We start from the raw sequence: 25,750 nt of genomic DNA on the forward strand, positions 1-25,750 counted from the left end.
GAGCCACCCAGGAGCCCCAGAGTATGAACTTTTTTTTTTTTTAGATTTATCTCCACAAATACTGAAACCTTGTTAGTAGTCCTTAAAACTAGATAGAAAGGTCCTCCTGTGATGCATGAGCTTCTCTGAAAAACTAACCAGTATTAATGTTGCTATATGATATAGACTGTGTATAGGCTTTGATTTATAAATGTATTCAGAAAAGCTCTTAACTTTTCTGGAAAGGAGATAGCACCATTGTTCCAGCAGTTTTCTTTTTTGTCTATGTGGTTGGCTTCACTGCCCTCTTTGCTAGGAAAACTTGGCCCGTAGTTCTCCTGAGTTAGCAGAATTGGTGAAATTTAGTATAAAACTGTCATTTTTTCCCAGTTAACCAATTTTATTGTTGAGTGGGTGATTCCCTGCTGATTGGCTCCACCACAGATTTATGATTTCCAGCCTCAGCTGGTTCTTCAGTCCTGTTGGGCAATCACCCCTGTGGCAGAGACCATGGTTGAGCTCTCCAAAACAATTCCCAACCCCCTTCTCCCTTCATCTATGACTCAAAAATTCCCTACTCCTGAGCCTCCTTTGCAGCTAAGAGGTGGCCACATAGTATAGTTCTGGCAACGAAGTAAAGGGTTTCCATTTGCCAATAGAAAGGCCATAGCTCTTTAGGAGAACACTCTTTACCCTTTAACCATTGTTTGTCCTTTCCCTTTTTCCTGTCTTCAACTTGAATGAACAGCAGCCATCTTTTGACCATTATGTAGTAATCAGAAGAAAGGAATAGGAGCTCCAAAGGGCATCATTGAGCAGCCACTATAGCAGCATTTGATGGCCTACTCATTGTTGCTTCCCTGACTGAAATAAATAAAACCCTGTCCATTTAATCCATTTTAGGCTTCTGTTGTTTGATTACACTTTGGACTGAAACACTCCTTAGCCCCATTTGGCTCCTCCCTTTCCTGACAGTGGCAGGTTGGCAATCCTACTTGGGTGGGTACTTCCTGGTGGCCTCTCTAGCCATCCCACAAAGCTCTAATTTCTGTTCTAGAATCTACATGGTTTATGGAAAGCCATTTCATTTCTTTATCTAGGGGTGAAGCACTTGACCTAGGCTAAGCCAATTGGTACATTCCATATTTTAACTATAACGTTTGGTCCATAATTGAGTATACGACCCAAGACTGTCCAATCTCAGTGAGTCTCAGGACTTTTACTGGGAATTCTGAAACACGAAACTTCTCTTTCTCCAGTCAATGTGGTGTGCAGATGCAGCACCGGGAACTGCTGCAGTCATTTTGCCATCACGTGGTAAAGCAGCCTGAGTACACAGCTAGCACACTGAGAAGGACATATTTTGTACCTTCACAGAATACAAGTCTCCTGACTTGACTGCACCTGAAGCCTGTCCAGGAACTCCTCTTTATTGTTTAATCATTTCACATAAGGTGAAGTCTTACTAACACACTGTTCCAGTGTGGACTCAATCCTTGCTAGAAATCCTTATGTGCAGGATACCTTTCATTTGCTCTTCCAAATCCACTCTATGCCTTTGCTCCCTGTTCCTTGCCTCAGGAGGCTGAACGGTTTTGACCACATCAATAGGTATCCTTGCCTCTGTCTTTCAGTTGAATTTGGCCAACAGGAAGCACCAGCAAGTGATCAGAGAAGGAGGGAAGACAGTAAGATGTAAGTATTTATTTCCATGGGTGGAAGCAAACTAGAGAAGTGCACTATGTCTGGTGGTTTCCCCACGTGTTGAGCACTCTTTTGCAAGTAGTCCCTCTATTAAAATCTCCTCAAATAATCCAGCTTAACCAACTCTTCTGTTTCCTGCTGAGGCCCTAGCTGGTACACCTCGCTTCCTATTTCAAGGAAACAGAAGTCACACCTCTCCATATCTCCAGCCTCACTCTGAGTACCCACGAGTACTGCAAACATCAGTTGGAACTTCAGCTCTGTGATTCTGAGATTGCCAGGGGGTGTGGAATAAATCTGTACCTGTTTTCCTTTTCATAAGAATGGGAATAATGATGTGTTTCATGCGTATCTTGCCAGGAATATTTTAAGAATTAAATCATATAATGGATGTGAAAGTACTTAGAAAAGCCACGTACTAGACATACACAAAGCATTGTTATCATTATTTTTACTATTATAGAGCTAAATGTCAACCTAAGTTTTGATGATAGTGCAATGAAAGGTGTTTGAATATTCTCTTTTTGAGTTTACATATGACTATCTAAACACATGTGTTTTGGTGACAACTGCAAACACCCCTAATTACTTGCCATGTACTCTAATCAATCACCATTTTGGTACAAATCATACTTACCATTCACATCCTTTCCTCCACGTGTAGTTGTGTGGTGGAAAGAGCATGAGCTTTGAAGCCTTTCTAACTTAGCTTCCAGTTTTGCTCTATTTCCTACTGGCTCCTGGACACCGGGGAAATCACTAGCATCTCTGAGCCTTAGTTTTTTTTTGTCAATGAAATGGTGATAATTGCAAAGACCGAATGGAATAACGTATATAAATGTACGGCACTGATACCCTTCTTTTCTTCTTACCTAGTCCTAGGAAGAGATGTTATGCAATGGGGCAGCACATACTTCCTGGACCTGGAGCAAGCAGATCATGGCTTATCTTAAGTGTAAGGGACAGAAAGTTAGAACGCCTGAAAGATGGACTCTGAGATGATTGTGGAAAAAGGACTGGGAAATGACAGCATTCTCAGGTCAGGGAGGGGACACTCTCTTTGATTGAAGCTTACTGGAAACCACACACTGTGGGTGGGACTAACCGGCCACAGAAACCCTTCCCAGAAGTAATCCATGTGATTTGAGGACATTTTACTGATGAGATTAAGATGCTAAGATGCTATCATGAAGCAGCCAACCTAAAGTATAATTAATGTCTAACCAGCTATAAACTTAGAAATTGTAATATTCTATGGATGTCAATAGAAGTGATGATACTGGAATGAGGAAAATAGTATTTATGGAGCACTGACAGTGGGCCTGGCATTACACATACATGTCACATTGAAGCCTCCTATTAACCCCACATGATGGATTTTAAAATCTTTATTCAACTAATGGGGAAATTGACATTCCAAAAGCCCATTGCATGTATATAGCTCTGAAGTACAATGAAAGATGTTTGAATATTCTCTTTTTGAGTTTACATATTACTGTCCAAACACATGTGTTTTGGTGACAACTGCAAACACCCCTAATTACTTGCCATCCATAGCTCTGGATCAACCTCTCAAACTCACAGAAAGCTGAGGTATATAATATGTATAGGGGGTATGAATCGAAGACCACAAAATTAGGTGCCCAAGAAATATGTCAACTTTATTATTACATAGCTCAGCTAAATTCACATTCTGAGCATCAGGATGGCAGAAACTTAATTCTGCTAGTTAGGATTCCTATCCCCTCCCTTACATGGTGTTATTTCTGCATTCTGACTTTACACAGTTTATTTCAGTTTATATGATTACATGGATTATGTGGTTCAAAGCATTGATGGTGGTAGCGTAGGATAGGGGGAAATATGGTCTTCCTTGAGGAAACCAGGGGAAAATCTATTCTTCCCTAATTGGTCCATGTAGTTTGTCATGGAGACATCTTTTGTTCCCATCTGTGTAATCCTTCAAATCTAGCTCATCCCTCCCAACTATTTCTTTACCTTCCTTGGACACATGAGACTCATTCTGTTGCTGCCCCATCATGATAGCTTAAAGTTAGACATTGAGGATATCTGCCTGCACAGATCACAGAGATATTTCTTCTCTCATATTATGCTACCTCCCCAAGATTCTACCCAGTGAGTTGGGCACAGTGTCTTCTGCTATTTAATTCCATAATCCCATGTGGAAGATTGGGCTCTGATGCACATCCCGGTGCTCAGCCTGAAGAGGAAGGCACCGGCTCCCTTTCTCAGGGTCACACTGCTGCCATCTTCTTATTACCTTTCCTTTAATTCTTTTCTTTCTCCAGATGTGGAAAAATCCTTTTCTGGTTGATAGCATAGGTAGATAGGGGAAGACTTGTCCATATGGTTCTCAAACCTTGCTATGATTGCCTCCTCTTTGGTTTTACTTCTAAGCAGCTAGATTTTTAAACACAAAGCTAAAGGAGTTTCTATTTTTTCTGTTTTCTGCTATCACATATCATCCCTGAGCTAAATGAATACCTAATGATTTAGCTGTCTTGATAGAAGGAAATGCTTGGAAACAAAAACTCTTTCAGCACTATTATCTTGTCTGTATACAAATGACTTTCTTTTTATTTATTTATTTAAATATGGTGCACCTGCAAGGTGAGCTAGGATCACCCCTCATTCCACCCTCCTTGTACTGATTAGGACATATTGTCTCTGTGGTCGAGATACATACGAAGCCAAGTGATCATCAGAAACTTGCTTCAGAGCAAGTAGAGACAAGTGGAGAATGTTGTCTAGCCACGATAGTCTGAAAAGCCTCCTACTATTCCGGAAAGACCTAACAGAGACAGAGACTTACACTGAGCTTGGAAGCTTGCTCCTGAATGGGGATAAATTCTTCATTTTCAGCTCTCATTTTCCTTGGTACCATGATGCCCATGTCTTTTTCAGTTTTCCCATTGTTCTTCCTTGGCTTTCCTATGGGCCATTATGTTCTCTCTAGGTGGGGTACAGAGGAACTATTTAAGCCTCAACTTTATGAAAGTTGTGTATTTATTTCAGGATTGCTCCTGAAAGACTGCATTCATGGTAGGTTGGCTGAACTTGACTGTGCCCCAAACACCTGAGCCTTGCATTTCTGGGCAACCTTGTGCATTCTTGTTTTGTTTTGAAATGAAAATACATGCACATGATTAAAACACACATACACATACCACAAATGTAATGTATTTGGTCCATTGCTCTGCCCCTGCATCTTTCACTTCACAATTTATCTATCCATTATGATTTGAGTGCCTCATTCACAGTCCCTGTGTTTGGACCACTCCATCATTAATACACGTTGCTCCTCCTTCCCTTTGACCTCTATTCATCATTATGTCCATCATCAGAGGAAGTTACCTTCTTCACTATTTGAAGTCAGCATTGTCTGAGGACAAAACCACTATAAAATTATTTGATACATGCCATTAACAAAAAGTCCCAGCAAACTTAGAAGTACCACAAGGTGTGGCTGTTTGTAAAGTATTTTCTTATAATGAGCAAAGAATAAAGGCACTCAAATCTTTTGAAGAGATGGAGACCTATATTTGTTCCATGTTTTTATTTCTGTACCTATAATCTATGATTATGAGTAGCACACTAAAATACTATAGTCTATGACTACAAATTAGACTGTCCCAAATCCTGGAAATGGATGCTTAAGTAGCTTATTGTTTATTTAAAAATTTTTTTAAATTTATTTATTTTTTATTTTTTTTATTTTAAAGAGAGAGAATGAGAAGTGGGGAGAGGGAGAGGGAAAGAGAAAGTGAGAATCCCAAGCAGGCTCCATGCTCAGTGCAGAGCCTAATACAGGGCTCGATCCCATGACCCTGGGATCATGGCCTGAGCCAAAATCAAGAGTCAGATGCTCAACCAACTGAGCTACACAGGCACCCCAGTAGCTTACCCTTTGTATGAACATTATTTCTATTCTAATATAATAGTATGATTTTTTTGGTAATCTTGTATGTCAGGGTAACAGCCCATGTTAACATTTCTTAAGAAGAAATGTCTTAGGACTGTATTTTATGGCATTGAAAGATAGAGATCTACTAGTATGAAAAGAGCCTTTTAATTCCTAATTTGTCATGCTAGAGATGCCATGGAATAAGAGTGATCATGGGAGAGGGTTATCTGGAACGTTTGCCACACCTCTTTGCCAGCCAAGAGAACCCACTGCTTGGTATCTCTCTCCAGGAGTTGGTGAAAAAGTCAGGCTTCAAGGATTTGTTGCTGCTTCTGAAAACCTGTGCAAACTCTGCTCAAGAAGGCCTTATTCTTGATGGCTTTATGTTTAGGATTTGACTTTATTATTACTTCTTCTTTCATGTCCTTATTAACCCCTTATTTCACTCCATCCTTGGTCTTCAGAGTCACACAGACCTGGATTTGGATACCAGTTCTTCCACCTATAACTGTATAACTGTATGAACTCAGACATGTTACTCAAGCTTTCTCAGACTTGGTTTTAATATCTTCAATGATGAGAATAATGATATTGATCTCACAGGAATTTTGAGCATTAAATGAGATAACGTGCATAAAATTATTAATATAGCAGATTATAAATAAAGTTATTTATTCAACAAATATTTATTCAGAGACAATTATGTGTTAGAAATATAGTTAGGAGGAAATTGAAGTATAAACAAGAATAGTCAATGAATGGAAGTCAATGGATGGAAGGGCACAGGGAGCAGGGGGAAGAGTACTCTTGCAGATGGAACAGTGTGTGTGGAGTTACAGAGTTAAGAGTGAGTGTGTTGTGCTCCAGGAATGGAAAGAGAACTGGGGTGACTGGACTAAGAAATGTAAGAGAGAGAATGGCTGGGATGAAGCTGGAGGTCATGCAAGGACTCACTGGCCAGGCTTAGATGTTTAAATTTATATTAAAAGCAATGGATCACCTTTATCATGCCTATTCTTCAAATGGAGAAAGTGACCACCTGAAGGTGAATATTTTCCTAGTGCCAAACACAGCTAGTGAGTGGCAGAGCAACTAATGGGTTTTAAGTAAAAAGTAATATGATTAGATTTTGCTTTAGAAGAATTCTTAAGTGGCACCTGGGTGGCTCAATCAGTTAAGCGTCTCTTGATTTCAGCTCAGGTCATGATCTCACAGTTCATAAAATCAAGGCCCACGTAGGGCTCTGCACTGACAACGTGGAGCCTGCTTGGGATTCTCTCTCTCCCTCTCTCTGCCCCTTCCACACACACTCTCTCCCAAAATAAATAAACATTAAAAAGAGAGAAATATTTTTAAGGCAGCAGAATGGAGGATATGTGTGTGGGAAGGAGTTGGAGGTGGATAGGAAGGTGAGAGGCAAGGAGGTTGTTGAGTAATTTAGGTGAGAATGAGATGAGACACTTAAGAATTTGGGGAGAAGAGTCAGAAGTGTTTCTTCCCCCCTGTGGAGTTTGGCAATCCTGGATCCTTCACTGGTGACATCAGCACTCCGTGCTTTAGGGACATAGCATGTGGACTGATAGATGTGAAGCAAAGACAGGGGTGAAAATGACAATGTGAGAATAGGGAAAGACAAATCCATGGATGCCTGATGGTCGGTCAGGCAGGAGACAGAAAAGAAAGGAATGACAAAGCTAAACCCCAAACATATAAACAGTCTTCCTCACTGAACGGGGGTTGAGGGGGGGGGTAAGCTATTTTTAGTGTGTCTGTGTACTTGTTTAACATAAAGTCATAGAAAAGAAAATCCAACTGTCCAAGTCCATAACAGTGGCTAAGGAGAGGCTGTTAATCTGGTTGCCCCGAATCAATGACTTGGGAGGCTGTTATTATTATGTGTATTTAATCTTGGCCAGTTGCCATTACTTCGTTGCTCTCAATTTTCTTATTTCCACAATAAGGCCACCACAGCTAAGCCTACTGAGTGCCTGTGTGTTCTAGATATTTTACATATGTTTTCTTATTCATTCTCACAGCAACCTTGTAAGGAAGATATTATTTCCATTTTACAGATTAGGAAACTGTAAAATATTCAGAGAGATAAAATGGTTTTAATACTTATAGTTAGCAGAAGTTCTATTATTACACTGGGGTTGGAGAAAACACTTTTAAGGGAAAATACAGCCCACAGCTTTTAGAAAACAATTATAGGTTAGTCTCTATAAAAATTTTAAATTCTTGAATTGAAAGTTAGTTAAAAGGCAAGTGACAGGCTGAGAGAATATATCTTCCGCATATATATCAAGCAACATATCAATAGACAGAATATACACAAGTGACCCAAGAGGGAAAAAAATGGACAAAAGATATAAACAGGCAATTTGCATAAATGGGGCTATCAAAGGTCAAAAAACTTGAAAAGATTACTCAATGTCTGTAGTAGTCTAGAGGCAAATCTTAATTTTAATATTAAAAAAAAGTTGAAATATTTTTAAATTTAGCTAATCACATTTTTAACTTTGAAAACTGTAATTGATCTTTCTCACAGCAGCCTATTCTGTTTTCATGGGTGCAATAGTCTCTTAATTTCTCTTCGGATAATAATTATATGCTTTTAAAATTATCTTTCATTTCCTGTATTAACTCTATTTTCTCAGAGGTTGATCCAACTAAACAAAATAACAAAATGAAACAATTTGGTTTTATTCCAATGTTTGGCAGGTTTTTTTTTTTTATTGTCTCTTTACATTTGTAAAAAGATCTATATGGGCGGCTGCATGTTTGAAGATGTTTGATCTCCGGCAGTGGACACAGATTCCTATTCTAGCAGGTAGCTGTAGTGGTTGGGAGGAAGGGGAGGACCAGGTGGGCTGGGGGTGGTCAAATGGACTCTTCTCTTTATGGATGGCTGCATATTGTCTTCTGTGTGAGGGCAGCTCCCTGTCCTTCATGCTAGTTATAAGTTGTGGGGGCTATTGCCTATCTTATCAAGTCCCAGTGCTTACAGCTGGGGTGTTACTCACCAGAGCTCTAACTTTATTTGGCTTTTTAAAAACATATACATGGCTTTACCCTAGGGCTGAGGCTATGTCAGTGGTTCTGAGAGTTGCAAGCTGAAGAAGATATTCCCCGGACCCTCAACTATACGCCAGCCTCTCAGACTCCGTTACCTACTAGCCCCTGCTACTTTTGATCAGGTCTTACTCGCATTCTCTAAAGGGAAAATTTGTCTAGCAGTCTCTTTTATTACTTACATGAAGTTTCTGGTTCTTTGCCTCCAAAAGTTCTCTCCTAACCTGGATTAAATCTGGAAATTCCATACTCTTCTGGTCTATTGGTGCCCTTCCTGTTATTGACTTTTAAATTATTCTTATTATTTTTTGATTGTTGTATTTCTTTCATCACATCAACGGGATTTGGGAGGAGAAGAGAGGCCCAAGTGTGAGTTTAGTCAGCCATCTTAAACCAAAAGTTTAAGTAATTATTTGGTTTTATTTGCCATATAAGCTTTGAAGGAGAAATACTATATGCTGTGGAGGTTTACACTAGTGAAACCTAACCTAGCCTGGGTCAGGGTGGAGGGGGGACAGTTAGGGATTTCTAGGGAAAATCTAGGGATTTTCCAATGTCTTCCCTAGAGATACATTGAAAAGGTAGACTGGGGCACCTGGGTGCCTCAGTTAAGCGTCCGACTTTTGATTTCCACTGCAGTCATGATCTCACAGTTGGTGACATCAAGCCACGCATCAGGCACTGGGGCTCTGAGCTGACAGAGTGGAGCCTGCCTGGGATCCTTTCCAGCACTTTCTCTCCTTGATCCTTCTGCTCATGCGCAAGTGTGAGCTCACGCACTCTCTCTCTCTCTCACTCTCTCCAAATAAATAAATGAACATTAAAAAAAAGAAAAGAAAAGGTAGACTTAAGTTTGAAGTTTGGATTTACTCAGAAGCAGAGAAATATGCTAGATGGCCTTTATAGATTTCCTTCATAGTTACAATTCACTGGTTTGCCAAGTTTGTATATACAGTTGAGGATTTTTAAAAAATGAAGTAAAGATGAAAGAAAATAAAAATTCCTTTCCAAAACAGGGAGACTCAAAAGTATGAAATTGCAATGGGCTGAGCTCACCATTTCAGCCAGCACCTCTGTCATCACATCATCAGACTTGATGTCTTTAGGCCTAAATGAGCTTCTCAAAGAGTTAGCACTTTGGTGAAGAGTTAGCACTTCCTGGAGACTGGAAGGCTTCTGGAAGGGTCACCTTCTCATGGAGAAGGAGAGTTCACTTTCTGTCTCAACAGTGATTATCTACCTTATTTAACTCTCTAATTTCATGGGGGGTTAAAAAGCCATTACAGAAACTGTTAATAAAATAAAAAAAACTATATTGATCTTTCCTATGGAATTTAGAGTAACTTATATCACCTTTAAGTTATAATTGGTAATTATTTTACTGCCATAATCCTACCCTGATCTTTAGCGTTAGGATCATATAATCTTGTTAATAGGATACACTAATGACTGGGTTAGAGTGGGACCAAAGAAAGGGTGCTTCTTGTCACATCTGTTAAGCTTCAGTTTTGGAAACTTGTACTAGGAAGACTTTCTCTAACATACAGGCAATTGAGTGAATGATCTGAGTCTCCAAGTTAAGATTGCCATAATAGTCACTAAACAATACCTCACTTACTTCATTAAGAATCCCCAAGGATGGGCATAAGAGACTGTTGAAAACTGAGAACAAACTGAGGGTTGATGGGGGTGGGAGGGAGGGGAGGGTGGGTGATGGGTATTGAGGAGGGCACCTTTTGGGATGAGCACTGGGTGTTGTATGGAAACCAATTTGACAATAAATTTCATATATTGGAAAAAAAAAATCCCCAAGGATGAGCATGAAATTCCAGAAAACCTACCTGAAAAGCATCACAAGCATGGATTTTCTTATCCTATGACTCAGATTCTACTTCCTAGGTTCATAGCTATGTTTACACAAATATTAAAATTATTGTGATTTATTAAAGGATTAATCCATGAATTGACTGTTGTTTAGACATTATCAGCACTTCAGTTGAAAAGTTTGTTATTGATGGCCACAATCCGAGGAATGTATTAACTTCTGTTTCCCTTACTCTCTATGCTCTATTCCCAAGGAAAATTATATCTCCAGGAAGCGGTATACCTGGATTATATAATCTTAACTCCCCACAGGAATAGCTTTTTTGAAACATAATAATTTACCCTCTTAAACTTTTATAGAAATTTGCTACATGGAGAACATTTTAGGGGTCATTTACAAATCCCTGAAGTTAGGATACAATCTGGTTTGTACCCTAATGTCTCTTATGGAAAGATTTATTTTGGTATTTAGTGAAAGAAAATTTCTCTCTCTAATGTACTTTTTTTTTTTTTTTTTTTTTTAGCATATGAAAGTTTGTTACTATCATGTTTGCGTCATCAAATCATCAAAACTTATGGTTTTGGTCTTTTCTTCTTGCCTTTGCAGAAGGTCAATAGAGAGACATTGGCTATTTTGACAACAATAAAGTTGTCACCAGAAATGTCACCAACAGCATGATCTTTGCAACCAATCCAACAGCCAGAACTTTATTGTTTTCTGCAATATAGGTATGAAAGCTGTGAGTTTCTTGACATTTTTGATCAGCGGGCCCCTGACACATTTCCTGATGACAGAATTTAACTGTTCAGCTTCACCCCCAACTTTTTCAAGCAAAATTCTCTTTGAATGTAAAGTGCTTCCAAAGGAGTTGGCCTTTAGGGCTGTGCTCAAATGGGCTTCCTTGTACTGTTTATCATTCCTGTTTGTGGCTGTGGAGCTTCCTGGCAGTACAAAGACCTCGACCACTTGCCCATCCTGCTGGTGCTACAGGCCCAAGTGAAAGATCTAATATATTGTTTAACAAAATTGTGGTGAAATACACATAACCCAATTTTAACCATTTTAAAGTGTAAATTTCAGTAGCGTTAGGTACATTCACATTTATATGCAACTAATTTCCAGAAACTCATCCTGTGAAACGGGCATTTTATACTGATTGTGATGGTTAATTTTAAGTGACAACGTCACCAGGTCACAGGGCCCAACTATTTTGTCAAATGTTATTCTGGATATTTCTTTGAGGGTGCTTTTTGGGTGATATTTTTATTTAAATTGGTAGGCTTTGGGTAAAGCAGCTTCCTCTCCATAACATGGATAGGCCTTAAAATCAGTTGAAGGCCTGAATAAAATAAAAGATTGACCACCCCCAGGCAAGAGGGAATTCTACCAGCAGACAGCCCTCAGGCTGAAACTGTGACGTTGGCTCCTCCCTAGGTCTCCAGGCTGATGGCCTACCCTGCAGATTTCCCACTTGCCAGCCTCCATAATTGCATGAGCCACTTTCTTCAAATAAATCTCTATGTATATAAATAAACATCATTTTGGTTCTGTTTCTCTGGAGAACCCCGATACATACACCCATTAAATAAATGCTACCTCTTTCCTTCTCCCCTCAGCCCCTGGCGACCACCATTCTACTTCTGGTTCCTTTGCATTTGACTACTTTAGATATATAAGTGAAATCATACAGTATTTGCCTTTTTGTGACTGGCTTGTTTCACTCAAGATTCATCCACGCAAAAGGTTCGTCAGCTGTCTTACAGATGTGTCAGAATTTCCTTCTTTTTAAGACTGAATAATGTTCCATTGGATGTATAGACCACATTTTGTTTTTCCATTCAACTGTCAATGAACACTTCGGTTGCTTTCATCTTTTGGCTATTGTGAATAATGCTGCTACGAACATGGATGTACACATATCTCTTCAAGACCCTGCTTCAACCAAGACCCTGGATATATATACTGAGAAGTGGGGTCTCTGGATCATATGGTAATTCTATTTTTAATTTTTTGAGAAACCATCATACTATTTACATAGCTGCATCATTTTTACATTCCTACCAACAAGGTACAAAGGTTCCAATTTCTCCACATCCTTGCCAACTACTTGTTATATCCAGCAATAATAATCCTGCAGGAACCCCAAATAATCTTCCATAGGGGTCATTTTTGTTATGGGGTAGTATTTTATATCTGTGTACATTGGGAGGCGGGGTGCTAATATAGACCTGATCCTAAAAAATACAATAGTAAGACTTGCTACATACATAATTTAGGCTGAATCTACATGACAGCAAAACAATTATTTAGAAGTGAAAAATTCTGTCAAGAGGTTACTTTGCCTTGTAGCACTGAATGATGAAGTGGCTGATTTTATTGTTTAGAATTTGTGTACAAGAAGGCTTATTCAAGGTTTTTCCCCATAAAATGTACAGAGATCACTATAAATGTCACCAAGTCATTTTGAGCGGTAAGCATTTTTAAATTCAGAGGAAGTTTATAATGCAAAGCAGAAGGCGCAAACTGGCAAGCCGTGGCCCAAATCGGGCCTGCAGACTTATTTGATTTGGCCTGCACATTTGTTGGCCCACACAGTTTTTTTTTAAAAATTTGAATCGGTTGACAACTTTTTTAATGGAGAGGTTACGTGCAAAAATCTTGATTTCTAGCTTTTTGGGGAAAACTAGCTGACCCGGCAAGACAGGGCCTACATTCCCACATGGCAACAGTTGGCTGGAGCTGAGTAGCAGCTGCCCTTTTAGACTGAGCTTGTGCTATCCAGTTCCCCACGGTCCCCACCCACCCTGAGACCCGAGAGCCTGCGGACACCCAGGCAGCAGACTTCTCAGTTTCGCCAGGAACCACTTATAACTTCCTGTAACGTTCAGTAAGATGCAACGCCCATGGTGGGCTCTCAGTAGGTTTTGGATTGTTTACTACTTCTGACTCCTCATGTGTTAAAATCATTCAGGATCTTTTGCTTTCTTTCTTGGTAGAAAAGAAGATGGCAAGACTATGGCCTTAAATACATGAAATACAAAAGGAAAAGAATTTAGACAGTGCAGATAGGGGAGCAGTTTAAAAGAAAATAATAGTCCAGGGGCGCCTGGGTGGCGCAGTCGGTTAAGCGTCCGACTTCAGCCAGGTCACGATCTCGCGGTCCGTGAGTTCGAGCCCCGCGTCGGGCTCTGGGCTGATGGCTCAGAGCCTGGAGCCTGTTTCTGATTCTGTGTCTCCCTCTCTCTCTGCCCCTCCCCCGTTCATGCTCTGTCTCTCTCTGTCCCAAAAATAAATAAAAACGTTGAAAAAAAAATTAAAAAAAAAAAAAAGAAAATAATAGTCCAAATGTAATTTTTTACTGAGCAGTTTAGCCTTGAACTCTTTTTCCCATGTGAGGAAAACTGAAGAAAACAGCACCCAAGAAATGTTTCAAGCTAAGCCCTCTGTTTAATGCAAGAAAGAAACAAGGGGCAAAAGGTTAGTCAGCCGTCTTACAGTGGCAGAATTCTTGAGTTAACATAAATAGAAATAGATACAGAAAATGAGGGCCATATGGTTGGCTAGATCAGAGCCACTGTGTGTGTGTGTGTGTGTGTGTGTGTGTGTGTGTGTGTGTGTGCGTGCGCGCGCGCGAGTGCGTGTGTGTATTTGTCAGGCCACCCACTGAGAAAAATATTCAACTTACTGTGTTTCAGCATATTAACTCCTTCTTTTTAATTACTGAGGCACTTGAAGTTCTTTTGCACTTTCAGGTGATAGCAAATGGAAAATGTGTTAAAGGAAAATACAAAGGTTTTTCCTCTTTCTCTTGGTGATTGTGTTGGTTAAAAGAAACATGAAAATCTTTTAAAAGACGTGCCTTTGTCTCCAACCAAAAACATGGTCGCAGGAAAATGGTTATTTAAACCTCCGCTGGTAGCATTATCCCATTGGCCAAAGCAAGTTCTATGGCCAAGTCCAGAGTTACCCTGAAAAGGAACTGTCTAAGGGCATGGATTTGGTAGGTGTACTTTAGAGAGCAGGAACTGTTCTGGAATGGGGAAATAGAATCTGAGTCAGTGCCTATTCTGGAAACATACACTAGTTGATCCTTATTAAAATGAAGTTTTACTATTTTTATCGTTTCTATTAAAAAATATGCTCATTTCAAAAATGTGAGAAATATAGAAATCTCTGAGAAGAAAAAGTAAAATCACCCAAAGCCAACAGTCTAATAAAAACCATTTTTTTTAATAAAAACCATTCTTAAGGGGTGCCTTGGTGGCCCAGTAGGTTGAACGTACAACTATTGATTTCAATTCAGGTCATGATCTCACAATGGTGGGATCAAATCCTCGGTCAGTCTCCATGCTGAGTGTAGCGCCTACTTGGGATTGTCTCTCTCTCTCTCTCTCTGCCCCTATCCTCTGCACTTTCTCTCTCTCCCTCTCTAAAAACAAACAAACAAACAAACAAACAAACAAACAAAAAACCATTCTTAAAATTTGATGCATATGATTCCAGAAATCTCTCTGCATATATACCTCTCCACTTAGAAGTGGTTTTGATCTACTTAGCAGTGTCTCTAGACATGGTAGAGGATAGCAGCCTTAGACTGAACCTGAATCATCCTCCATTTTCCTAGGATAGTTGTTGATATTTTTAATTCTTTGAGTTGTGTCTGTTTGCAAGCGTGTCTTGACTCAGCAGAGTTGAAGAACCTAAAGGAGGCTGGAAGACGCAACTTATCTCCAGTGAAAATCAGCAAAAAAGGGGAAAGAAGGGAGGAGGGAACAACAAAAGCCCTCTGGGATAGAGGGAAGAGAGCAAACTGTGAGACCTCTGTGGGGACTTTGTGGTGTGGATAGTGCTGACTTGTTTATTAGGCACAGTGCTGCAGGCTCCCAATACTTTTAGGGGCCCAAGAAAGCATTTTAATTCTTTTGACATCAGAAGAGAAAGAAATGAACTTTTATGTTTTAATTTACAACATTAATATATTTATTATTATACCAACATAGTCATAAAATATAATTTTTTTAAGTTATGTAAATTTTTTAAATGTTTATTTATTTTTGAGAGAGAGAGAGAGAGAGAGACAGAGAGTGAGCAGGGAGGAGGCAGAGAGAGAGGCAGACACAGAATCCTAAGCAAGCTCAGGCTCTGAGCTGTCAGCACAGAGTCAGTCGCGGGGCTCAAATTCATGAACCACAAGATCATGACCTGAGCCGAAGTCGGGTGCTTAACCGACTGAGCCACCCAGGCGCCCCAAGTTTTGTAAATTAAAAAAAATTTAACGTTTATTTATTTTTGAGAGGGAGAGAGCATGCAAATGGGGCATGGGCAGAGAGAAAGGGACAGAGGATCCAAAGTGGGCTCTGTGCTGATAGCAGTGAGCCCGATGTGAGGCTTGACTTCTGAACTGCAAGATCATGACCTAAGCTAAAGTCAGAAGCTCAACCGACTGAGACACCCAGATGCCCCAAGTTATGTAAATTTTTTTATTAAGTTTTAAATTTTAATTCCAGTATAGTTAATATACAGTGTTATATTAGTTTCAGGTGTGCAATATAGTCAATTCTATACATCACGCAGTGCTCATCATGGTAAGTGTACTCGTTTTGCTTTTTTATAAAGTTTTATTTATTTAAGTAATCTTGACACCCCACGTGGGGCTCAAACTCATGACCCTGAGATCAAGAGTCACATGTGTTTCTGACTGAGCCAGCCAGGCACCCCCATAAGTGTACCATTAATCCACATCCCCTATTTTACCCATCCTCCCAACCCCCTCCCCTCTGGTAACCATTGGTTTCTTCTCCATAGTTAAGAGTCTGTTTCTTTGTTTGTTTCTCTCTCTCTTTTCTTCCCTTTGCTCATTTGTTTTGTTTCTCAAATTCCACATATGAGTGAAATCATATGGTATTTGTCTTTCTCTAACTGACTTATTTTGCTTAGCATTATGCTCTCTAGCTGCATCTATGTTGTTGCAAATGGCAAAATTTCATTGTTTTTTAAGCCTGAATAATATTCCATTGTGTATATATACCTCTTCTTCTTTATCTATTCATCTATCCATGGACATTTGGATTTCTTCCATAGTTTGGCTTGTAAATAATGCTGCAATAAACATAGGGGTGCGTGTATCCCTTGGAGTTGGTGTTTTTATATTTTGGGGGTAGATACTCAGTAGTGTGATTACAAGATCACATGATAGCTCTATTTTTAACTTTTTGAGGAACCTCCATGCTGTTTTGCACAGTGACTGTACTAGTTTGCATTCCACAAAAAGTGCACAAGGGTTCCTTTTTCTCCATATGCTCACCAACACTTTTTGTTTCTTGCTTTTTATTTTAGCCATTCTTACAGGTATGAGGTGATATCTCATTGTAGTTTTGATTTGCATTTCCCTGATGATGAGTGATTTTGAGCATCTTTTCGTGTATCTGTTGGTCATCTGGATGTCTTCTTTGGAGAAATATCTGTTCATGTCTTTTGCTATTTTTAATTGGATTATTTGGTTTTTAGGTATTGAGTTATATAAGTTCTTTATATATTTTGGATACTAACCCTTTATTGCAAATGTCATTTGCAAATATCTTCTTCCATTCAGTAGGTTGCCTTTCAGTTTTGTTAATTGTTTCTCTCACTGTGCAGAAGTTTTTAATTTTTTAATTTATTTTTGCTTTTGTTTCCCTTGCCTCGGGAGACATAGCTAGAAAGATGTTGCTACAGCCAATGTCAGAGAATAAAATATAATCTTTAATATCTTTTTATGGAAGAAGGGACTCATGAAGGCAAGAGGGCCTGTCCCAACGTATTCAAATTTATTAAACATGTATGTGCCATGACATTCAGGATTTTTGTCACCTGTGATATTATTCCAATTTGACAAATGATGAATCTGAAAGGTGGAAGGAAGAGAAGAGAGAAAAAGTGGCAAAGTTGGGAACTACCCCAGAAGTCCTGAGTTTCAGCTCACTGTTCTTTGTACAAAGTGTGCCATGGGAGGTGACAGATACTGGGTAGAGACCAACATAGGAAAACACGATAGGAATAAAGGATATGGAAGGCTTTATAATGGGCCAAGAATTTGCCTAGGCACCAAACTTTCTCCGTGAGATGACATGTAGGTGACTAAGTAAAGATGTGGGCAGTCCAAGAGAGTTTGAGGAGCATGAGGAAAATAGGCTGGGTGCCCAGCTGAAGAGCTTCATCAGGTGGGTCATTTTCGGATGTTTCATTTTCTTTTGTGGTCGTGTTCTGTAAAGATGAATAAGACACTAAGAAAACAAGGTCAGTGTAGGCCCTTGGCAGAAAGTTAAAGCCATTTAAAGAAATTTAGTAAAATTGCTTGCTGCTGAGTTGTTACTATATTTAAAAGAAGACTGTAATAAAATTCAGTAATGAGTTAAGGTTATTAATGATAAATGTGTGTTTTCTAAAAAAATAGTTTTTCAGATAAAGATTACTTTTGTTTTTTATAAAACATGTGTGTGTGTGTGTGTGTGTGTGTGTGTGAGAGAGAGAGAGAGAGAGAGAGAGAGAGAGACAGAGAGAGATTGCCCCTATTTGCTGTATTATCTATCAATTAATTCTACTCTGAACTTGAACTTGGGGTTTGATAGGTAGCACCAAATGAGTCATTCAAACAAAAAAGAGAGATGATCTCATGAACATTATTTTAAAAGTTTACTCTGTTATTCAGAAGTCCTCGAGTTTCCAGAAACAGCAGTCCTTGCCTCCCAAATGGCCAAAAGAGGAAAAGGAGGTGTCTCCTGCAAAGGTGTGAAGAAGGGACAGTGCCTCTGGGCATCAGGCGCTGACAATCACAGTCAAAAAGTCAGGACGCTTGGGTCTGAGACAAACACCATCCCAAAGTCTCACTCTCCAAATGCAAATTATCACATAATATATTTAAAATTAATTTGGACTAGAATCGACCTGTGATTCACTTTAAGTAGATCTAAAAAAGCAAGAACATGACTTAGCTTACTACTAACATGGCAGCATGTTTTCCTTGTTAGCTGCAGGGGAGAATAATGTACAGGAAAAGGTGACGTAATGATTGTCTCACTTTCATTATTCTCTCCCAAATGAATAACCTTCCACACCAAGGATGAGCTCACTCACTATTAGTGGAATAACATCTGGTGAGCAAGGGCCCCCAGCCGAACATGCTGTTGGTTTGGGACTATATTTAACCAGCAGAAACCCAACCATGTTTGCATATATCACATATGCAGCCCAGTTACATTGTGGAAAAAAAAATATTAAGGGTAAGGAAATAATCCTAAAAGTATTTTAACATTCAAGATTTTTCCTTATGAAGCAAGGCATTAACCTGTTCCCAAAGAGGTCCTAAGCTATTATTAGAGTGGAATATCTTGGACATGTGGCAGACGCCTTGTCCTCTTTGGCTGAGGCTCGGATGCTTGCCATAGCTATCTAAGTTTAAATTTCAAATCACGGACAGGAATCTCTCTCCTTCAATTTCCCTTCCCATTCTTAATTTCCAGGCAGGCCTGCCACCCTGACGATGGTGAATTTTGCAGTGTAATTTATCTAATAGATTTACAGTAAATGATGAATCACTCTAGTATTTAAATCTAATGAGTAATGCTGTAAGTCAATTTGGTTTTTAAAATGCAACATTGCTAATGTCATCAGTTAAATGCGCTAATACAGAGTAATGCAGTAGCTCAGGACACATGCACAGGCAGTCCTGATGGTCATGAAGCTAGACTACTCTGGCATCTGCTGTGTGCCAAAGTGTTTATGGGTATTGCTCACCTAAAATCATGACATTTGGGGGAAAATTTCACTCTCTCAGAACTTGGGAAACTACCTCAAGTGTAGGCATCTCTCATGGCTCCCCCCATAAAATGTAGTAATGCTTTACTGTGAACATGCTAACAAGCTATTATAATTTTTATTTGAAAGACTGATCATAAAAACAATGCCTATTAACTGAAGCAAATATGGGAAATCCAGAGAGATACAAAGAACGTACAATTCATTGTGATTCCAACCACCCAGACTTTTTGTCGATGCTAGTCCTTTATTTGAGTGTATGTAAGCATTTCCTCTTCTTACTAACTCTTCTTCTACAATTTCATTCTAAATAGCCAAATAATATCACATCATACAGCTGTACCATAATTTATCAAATATTCCCTCTTGGATACCTAGTATACTTCTAATCTCTTGTTATTATGAATAAGACTCTGTTAAAGATCTGTGTAGCAGAATCTTTGCCCACGTAGGTGATCATTTCTTTGGGATACATTTACAGAAATAAAATTGCTGAGTCAAGGTGAGCGTATGTTTTTAAGGGTTTTGGTATTGGTTGAGGATGCCTTCATGAGGGAATGGGAGATTTATTTCCTTCTCTGTACAAGTTATCCCCAAGATCAGAGATGCTGCCCCAGTCCCTCTGCCTCAATCTACCTCTGGTCACTCATCTGTATAAAATAAGAGGCAGGAAAATGACGATGCTTATCCTGCTAAATAATTTTCATATGTTACCTCATTTAATCTGTACAATAATCCTGTGATATAAGACAGTGACTCAGTGAACTCCAGATAGTTTTTAAAGAGAGGAGCCAGAATTTGAACCAGATTTGCTACCTCAAAAGTCTATTCATAAAACCACCAAGTTACACAGTTTCTGGCAAGGCTATCACTCATTCATTAATTTATTTATTCACTAATTCAATATACCATGTGGGAGTCACTGTTCTAGGCACAGGAGATACAGTGGTGACCTGAACAAAGTCCTTGATCTCAGGGACTTTCTACTGGGGAGATAGACAAGAAGTTACAATACAATATCGGTAGCAGTAAGTTCTATGAAGAAAGATAAAACAAGGAAGAGGGATAAAGGATGACAAGAATCCCATTTTAGGTAAGGCAGTCAGAGAGAGTCTTTATGAGTGGATGAAGTGGGTGAAGCTGCCATGGGGATGGATATATGGAGGACAAACACTCCAGGTAGAGAAGCAGCAGTACAAGGCTCTAAGACCAGAACATGCCTCGTGTGTTTGGGGAACTGCATAAAGATATTTGGGGCTGGAGCTCAGTGGGATATAAGAGGGAAGGTTTAGATTAAGTCTATGAGCCAGGCTGAGGGTGGGAGGAGTTAGAGATCACAGAATTGAGGCCTGCAACGTCGAAGGTGTTGACATGACATCAGCAGTTCTAAGGAGGAAAGGTGAATAACATATTACCCGATTCTCCTATTTTTGAATTGGCTTTAGGTAGCTGGGACTTTAGGTCATGGCATTAAAACCCTGGCCCTCCAGACCGGGATGTAGTCCATGCAAGGGTATTTTTGGACTCAAAGGAAAGAATACAAACTCATGGATCATTTGATCATGTTCATTACCTACCATCTTCAAGAGGAGAGAGATACCTGCTCCCTGTCCCATTCCTCATATCAAAACAGAAAACAAACAACTTCTTTGACTGGAATGATCTTGCAGAATTGGGGAAATAGCCATTTTAAAGTTCAAAACGATGTGGTTATTAATCACTTGATCTGAAGACCAGCTGTTTCCTGATGTCATTTAAATTCTCCAATCCCACATGTTCTGCTATGGGAAGGAATCCAACTTCCTTTCCATTCTTGCACATGTGTCTTTTTAAATTTAATTTGGGGTTAAGTTAATTTATTATGGATTACTAAAACCCTGAATATTCTAACAGGCCAACTTCCAGGAGCCTAGTGACAATGTCATCGCTTGGTGGGACATACCTGCAGCAAATGAACTGGATAACACAATGCTCTTTAGAATGGGAGATGTGAAGTAAGCTGAGAGCTTTTATTGTTCCCATGTAAGAACCCCTGAAATGTAGTGCAAGAAATGCTAGAATGCTTTAGAATCTTCCAGTGTCAGGATTTAATTCATTCTATGCATATTAGGAGGAAAAGTCTTGACAGCTGGGGCCAGAATCTGTTTTAGGGAAGTACACCATAAGCTACTTGAGTGGAAGGTGGATCCCGAGGGCACGGGTAGCCGGACACAAAGGAAAAAGGTCATCACTGCAGTGCTCTACCGTAAACACCTGGAGGTAGGGAAGACTGAGCAAGCAGGATGTGCAGGGAAGCACCTGCTGGGAAAATACGTGAGAGACCTTAAAATCTTTTAAGGTGTGGGGTATAGTGGTCAGTTTAATCATCTTTTTGTTAATGTAAGAATACCATCACTGTCCCAAATCTTTGGTAAACTCTGCTCTGTGTGAGTGCAGTGCATATACGAGCAAGTGTCCTGTGGGGATACAGGGGCCGCATTCCATGTCCGTGTTAACGTGGTGCAGAGTAGGGACTGCGTGTGCCGCGTGGCAAGATAATCTGTCAGTTAAACTAATCAGCAGGAGCACGAGTCAGAGCTAGAAATAACAATGAGAATGAAAGTCCCCTGGGAATTCCCTAGGACTCTGAGGGTGGGCACCGGACTTTCACTGGAGAAATATGGAATGGGAATTTGAACCATCTTGAGAGGCAGAGGGACTCATCTGACATCTGGGTTACGTGTTAATAACTCACACTGCTCTTGAAGTTTACGGCTGTAGTTGTTAAGGTATATAATGCAGACACTGAGGTTTCTTGCCCCTTAGTAACAACCAGGGCTGGGGATGAACATCTAGAAATTACCCAGCTCTCTCTGAAATAGATATTGGTAAAGACTTCACTAGAGCCTACCTTTCTCAGTATTCCTTGATTTCTATGCCCCCAAAGTAGTTCTTCATAGGACTGGGTCACAGGCTTTGTGAATTGACACACAAATCTTACAGAAATAATATGCTATTGGGATATTCCATGGAAAGCACTCGCAGCAAAGCATCAGGAATTATCAGGCTGGGTTCCTTGAGTCTCCCCAGTTCTTCACAGGAGATGGTCTGGGTTAGTGGCAGTGGCATTCTGCATGACCGTGCCCAGTTCTTTCAGATCACGGGAAGCCCAGTTACAGGCTTACAAAATTTTTCATCAAACATGCTACTCTAAAACTCTATCATATTTTTTGCAAAGTTAGAAAAGTAGAAAAAACATTCAGCAAGATTTATCACCTGGATAAAACTGATTTGAAGTACAATTCTCGGTATGCCACATCACCATTTTGTTTCACTGACCTTATGTTACCCACTAATTATTAGACATCACATACATAGATATATTGCAGTTATGTTCTGAAGACAAGCTTGTAGCATATGCAATCGGTTCAATACTTAGAAGGGGCCGGCTTTATTTAACAACTGGTTAATTAGGACATTTAAGATCTGTGATATTATATTAGCATGTTACAAAATCCTCTTCTGAAGAGTCACATTTGACTCTACTTAGATTAATGCCATGAGTCAGAGAAGGACTTTCTGATTGCACTTGTAGGATTTCCTTATGTTTAGCCAGAAGGGTAGCTTTTCCTGTTTTCATTCCCCCCCCTTAGGAAAGGTATTTGGTGTGGACAGGGCATAATCTCAGGAATACTTTGTGTGGAAGAAGAGAAAATTCCATCCAGTTTAAGTAAAATTTGAGCTAAATTAAAACAATACAGGAAAAACTCTGAGAATTGAAGAGTAGTTCGTAGGAACTACAGTGATTTTGAAGACCTCAGTGTCTGGAACCAGGCACTCAAGCACTGAATAACACTCTTTTGAATCTCATTTCTGATTTCCTATTCATACTGGTTTTGTTCTATTTTAGTGTGGAGGGAGGACTTTTTCTTACGGTGGAAAACAGAGTTCCAGTCAGTGCTATGCTTTCATCATCCTTAGAGTAAAAGGGGCTTCTCTCATCCAATTTTAGGTTAAAATGCTAAGACATGACTCTGACTGGCCAGCCTTGAATCATGTTTCCAATCTCTGGGTGAATTTCTATGGCTGAGAATATCAAGTATCATGATTGGCTCAGGCTGGTCACATGTCCATTCCTGAGATTAAATGGGTGGATTCTGTTACTCTAAGGAAGAGTATGGGGTCCTTGTGTGCCAGGCAGCTGTACCAGTTTGTGTCTATGCCCATCTTTCCCTAACCAAATGTGGGCCATCAGGGTAGATGGTTCTGTTTCTTGGCATGGAAGGCTTTATTTCTGAGGCATAGGTAGGCCTGTCAGAATTGCCTGGAAGTAGGAAAGAGAAACCAAAACTTCTTGGCACAATTGTATAAAGTGCTATTTCCATTGTGGGTGGGAGAATATAGGCAGATAACTCCACATTTAGAAAAAGTTTATCTTCTTTAATATAAATTTAGAATCTACTATCTTTGAAAGTATTGTTTCTACTAGAAAAGGAGGGTGGGACATGTTTAGTTTAATAGATATCCACTAGGAAAACTGCAAGAATAACAAAGATGCATCGGTTCACATTGGATTGGCATGGAGACTTCAAAAACCGGATTGGACTTGTGGGCAGAGCTCACCTTGGCTGTCCTGAGTCTCCCAGCCGAAACAATGCACTGCTATAGTTATTGTGTCCTTGAGTTATCCAGGTGGGGGCTCAGGGGCAAGAGTGGGATTTATACAGTAGTAGTGCTAAAGATTTGCATTTGGAGGGTTGAAGAGCTTGGCCATTCTTAGAAGGGGCAAGAGGAGGCTGGACTTCAAGCAAGGGAGGAAAGTTAGGAATTAGGATGTTTCCCCAAAAGGATGCCTGTAAAGGACTTCTGATTTTTCCCCTTGGGCTGTGAGAATTGCCATATTTGTCATCCAATTTTAAGTTTTATCTTCCTATATTATAAATGCCCTTAGTCTTCACCAATCCTTTAATTAAATATACTAGACATGCACGTGTTCCGTATTGGTGGTGTTGTGGGAAATTAAAGAGAAAAGCAACAAAAGGAAGTGTGATCTTATATCCTTCCATGGACACCATCATTATGTCATGAGAAAAGGAATTCCAGATCATCCAGGTGGGGACCGGGATGGAGAATCAGAGCAGAGTTGAGGGCAATGGAGAGGAGCAAGTGACTCACAGAAGCAGCTGCAAAGAGGGTGACTCAGGAACAAATGTGAGGCAAACATCCTTTTTTCTCAAACATCCCAGAGGAAGGTGGGTCTCAGGGGCTGAGAAATGGACTTCATTTTCTGCTGTTAGATACTTCCCTCCTCTTCTCTCACTTCAATGTTTATTAAGTTACTTTCTTCTTCCAAGATGACCCAAATGCACTTTGCTTATACAAGTATTATAGAGCTCATTTTATTCTACTGTGAATTTTTATTGGTTAGTTGTATGTCTGTTTGCAAGAAGCTAGATTACAAAGACCATGAGTATGACTTGCTCACAGGGGATGGAGAGTATCTGAGACAGTGGTTTGCATACGTGAGGTGCTTACTAAATGATTTTAACTTGATTTGAAATGGGTTTACTTAGTTGTTATCCTTTTCTACAAGAGCTAAATTCTAGTCTAATCCTGTCTGCATCCTTAAATTGCCATATTATCTAGAATATTTTAATAACACCTATTATTTTGAAATGACAACAAATTGAACTAATTTCTTGCTAAGCTTGTCAAGAAAACAAAATACAAATCTCTCAGGCATCAGAAAATTAAAGGTTCACATTGTTCTTCTATAAAGGAAAAGAATCACAATTGGGCACTTGCTCTTCAGGAAAATTCTTGTTGCTTTTAGGGTGAGTTCAGCTTCCACTTAGGAAGTTAGGCTGTTTTGGGAAGAGAGTAATTGTTGGGTGAAGGGGAGTCAGGTTTTCTAGTGGTCCCACCAGAAGAATCAAAAGAATTGAGGAACTGATACTTTAAAAATTGTCTGCTTCACGATCAATCTGCAACTCCAGCTTTCACTTTATGAGTCTTATTTTGTTTTTTTTTCTAGCTTTCCTGAGATATAATTGACAAAGAACATTGTGTAAATTTAAGGTGTACAATGTGACAATTTGATGCACATATGAAATATTTGCCAAAATATTTGCCAAAATAAGGTTAGTTAAGGTATCCACCACCTCAGATAGTTAACAGTTTGTGTGTGTTGAAAATTTTTAAGATCTACTTTCTTAGCAACTTTTAAATATATAATATAGTATCACTAGTAGCAGAAACCATGTTTTACATTACATCCCCAGACTTATTCGTCTTTTTTCCCTCTCTAGCTTTAATTTTTTTAAAAAGTTTATTTCTTTATTTTGAGAGAGAGAAAGAGAGAGAGAGAGAGCGAGCAAGAGCATGAGCAGAGGGGCAGAGAAGGAGAGAGAGAGAGAATCCCAAGCTGAGAGCACGGAGCCCAATGTGGGGCTTGAACTCATGAACTGTGAGAT

General features: G+C 39.5%; 1 pseudogene; it reads right to left on the reverse strand.

Moving 5' to 3' along the window:
* Nucleotides 1–11,077: 11,077 nt before the first annotated feature.
* Nucleotides 11,078–18,707, reverse strand: LOC124521149 (40S ribosomal protein S23-like; annotated as a pseudogene).
* Between the last annotated feature and the right edge of the window lie 7,043 nt (nucleotides 18,708–25,750).

This window comes from Lynx rufus, unplaced genomic scaffold (genome assembly GCF_022079265.1).
Source record: "Lynx rufus isolate CCGP_SWC_20201006 ecotype Redwood Valley unplaced genomic scaffold, mLynRuf1.p SCAF_3, whole genome shotgun sequence".
Classification (NCBI taxonomy): Eukaryota; Metazoa; Chordata; class Mammalia; order Carnivora; family Felidae; genus Lynx; species Lynx rufus.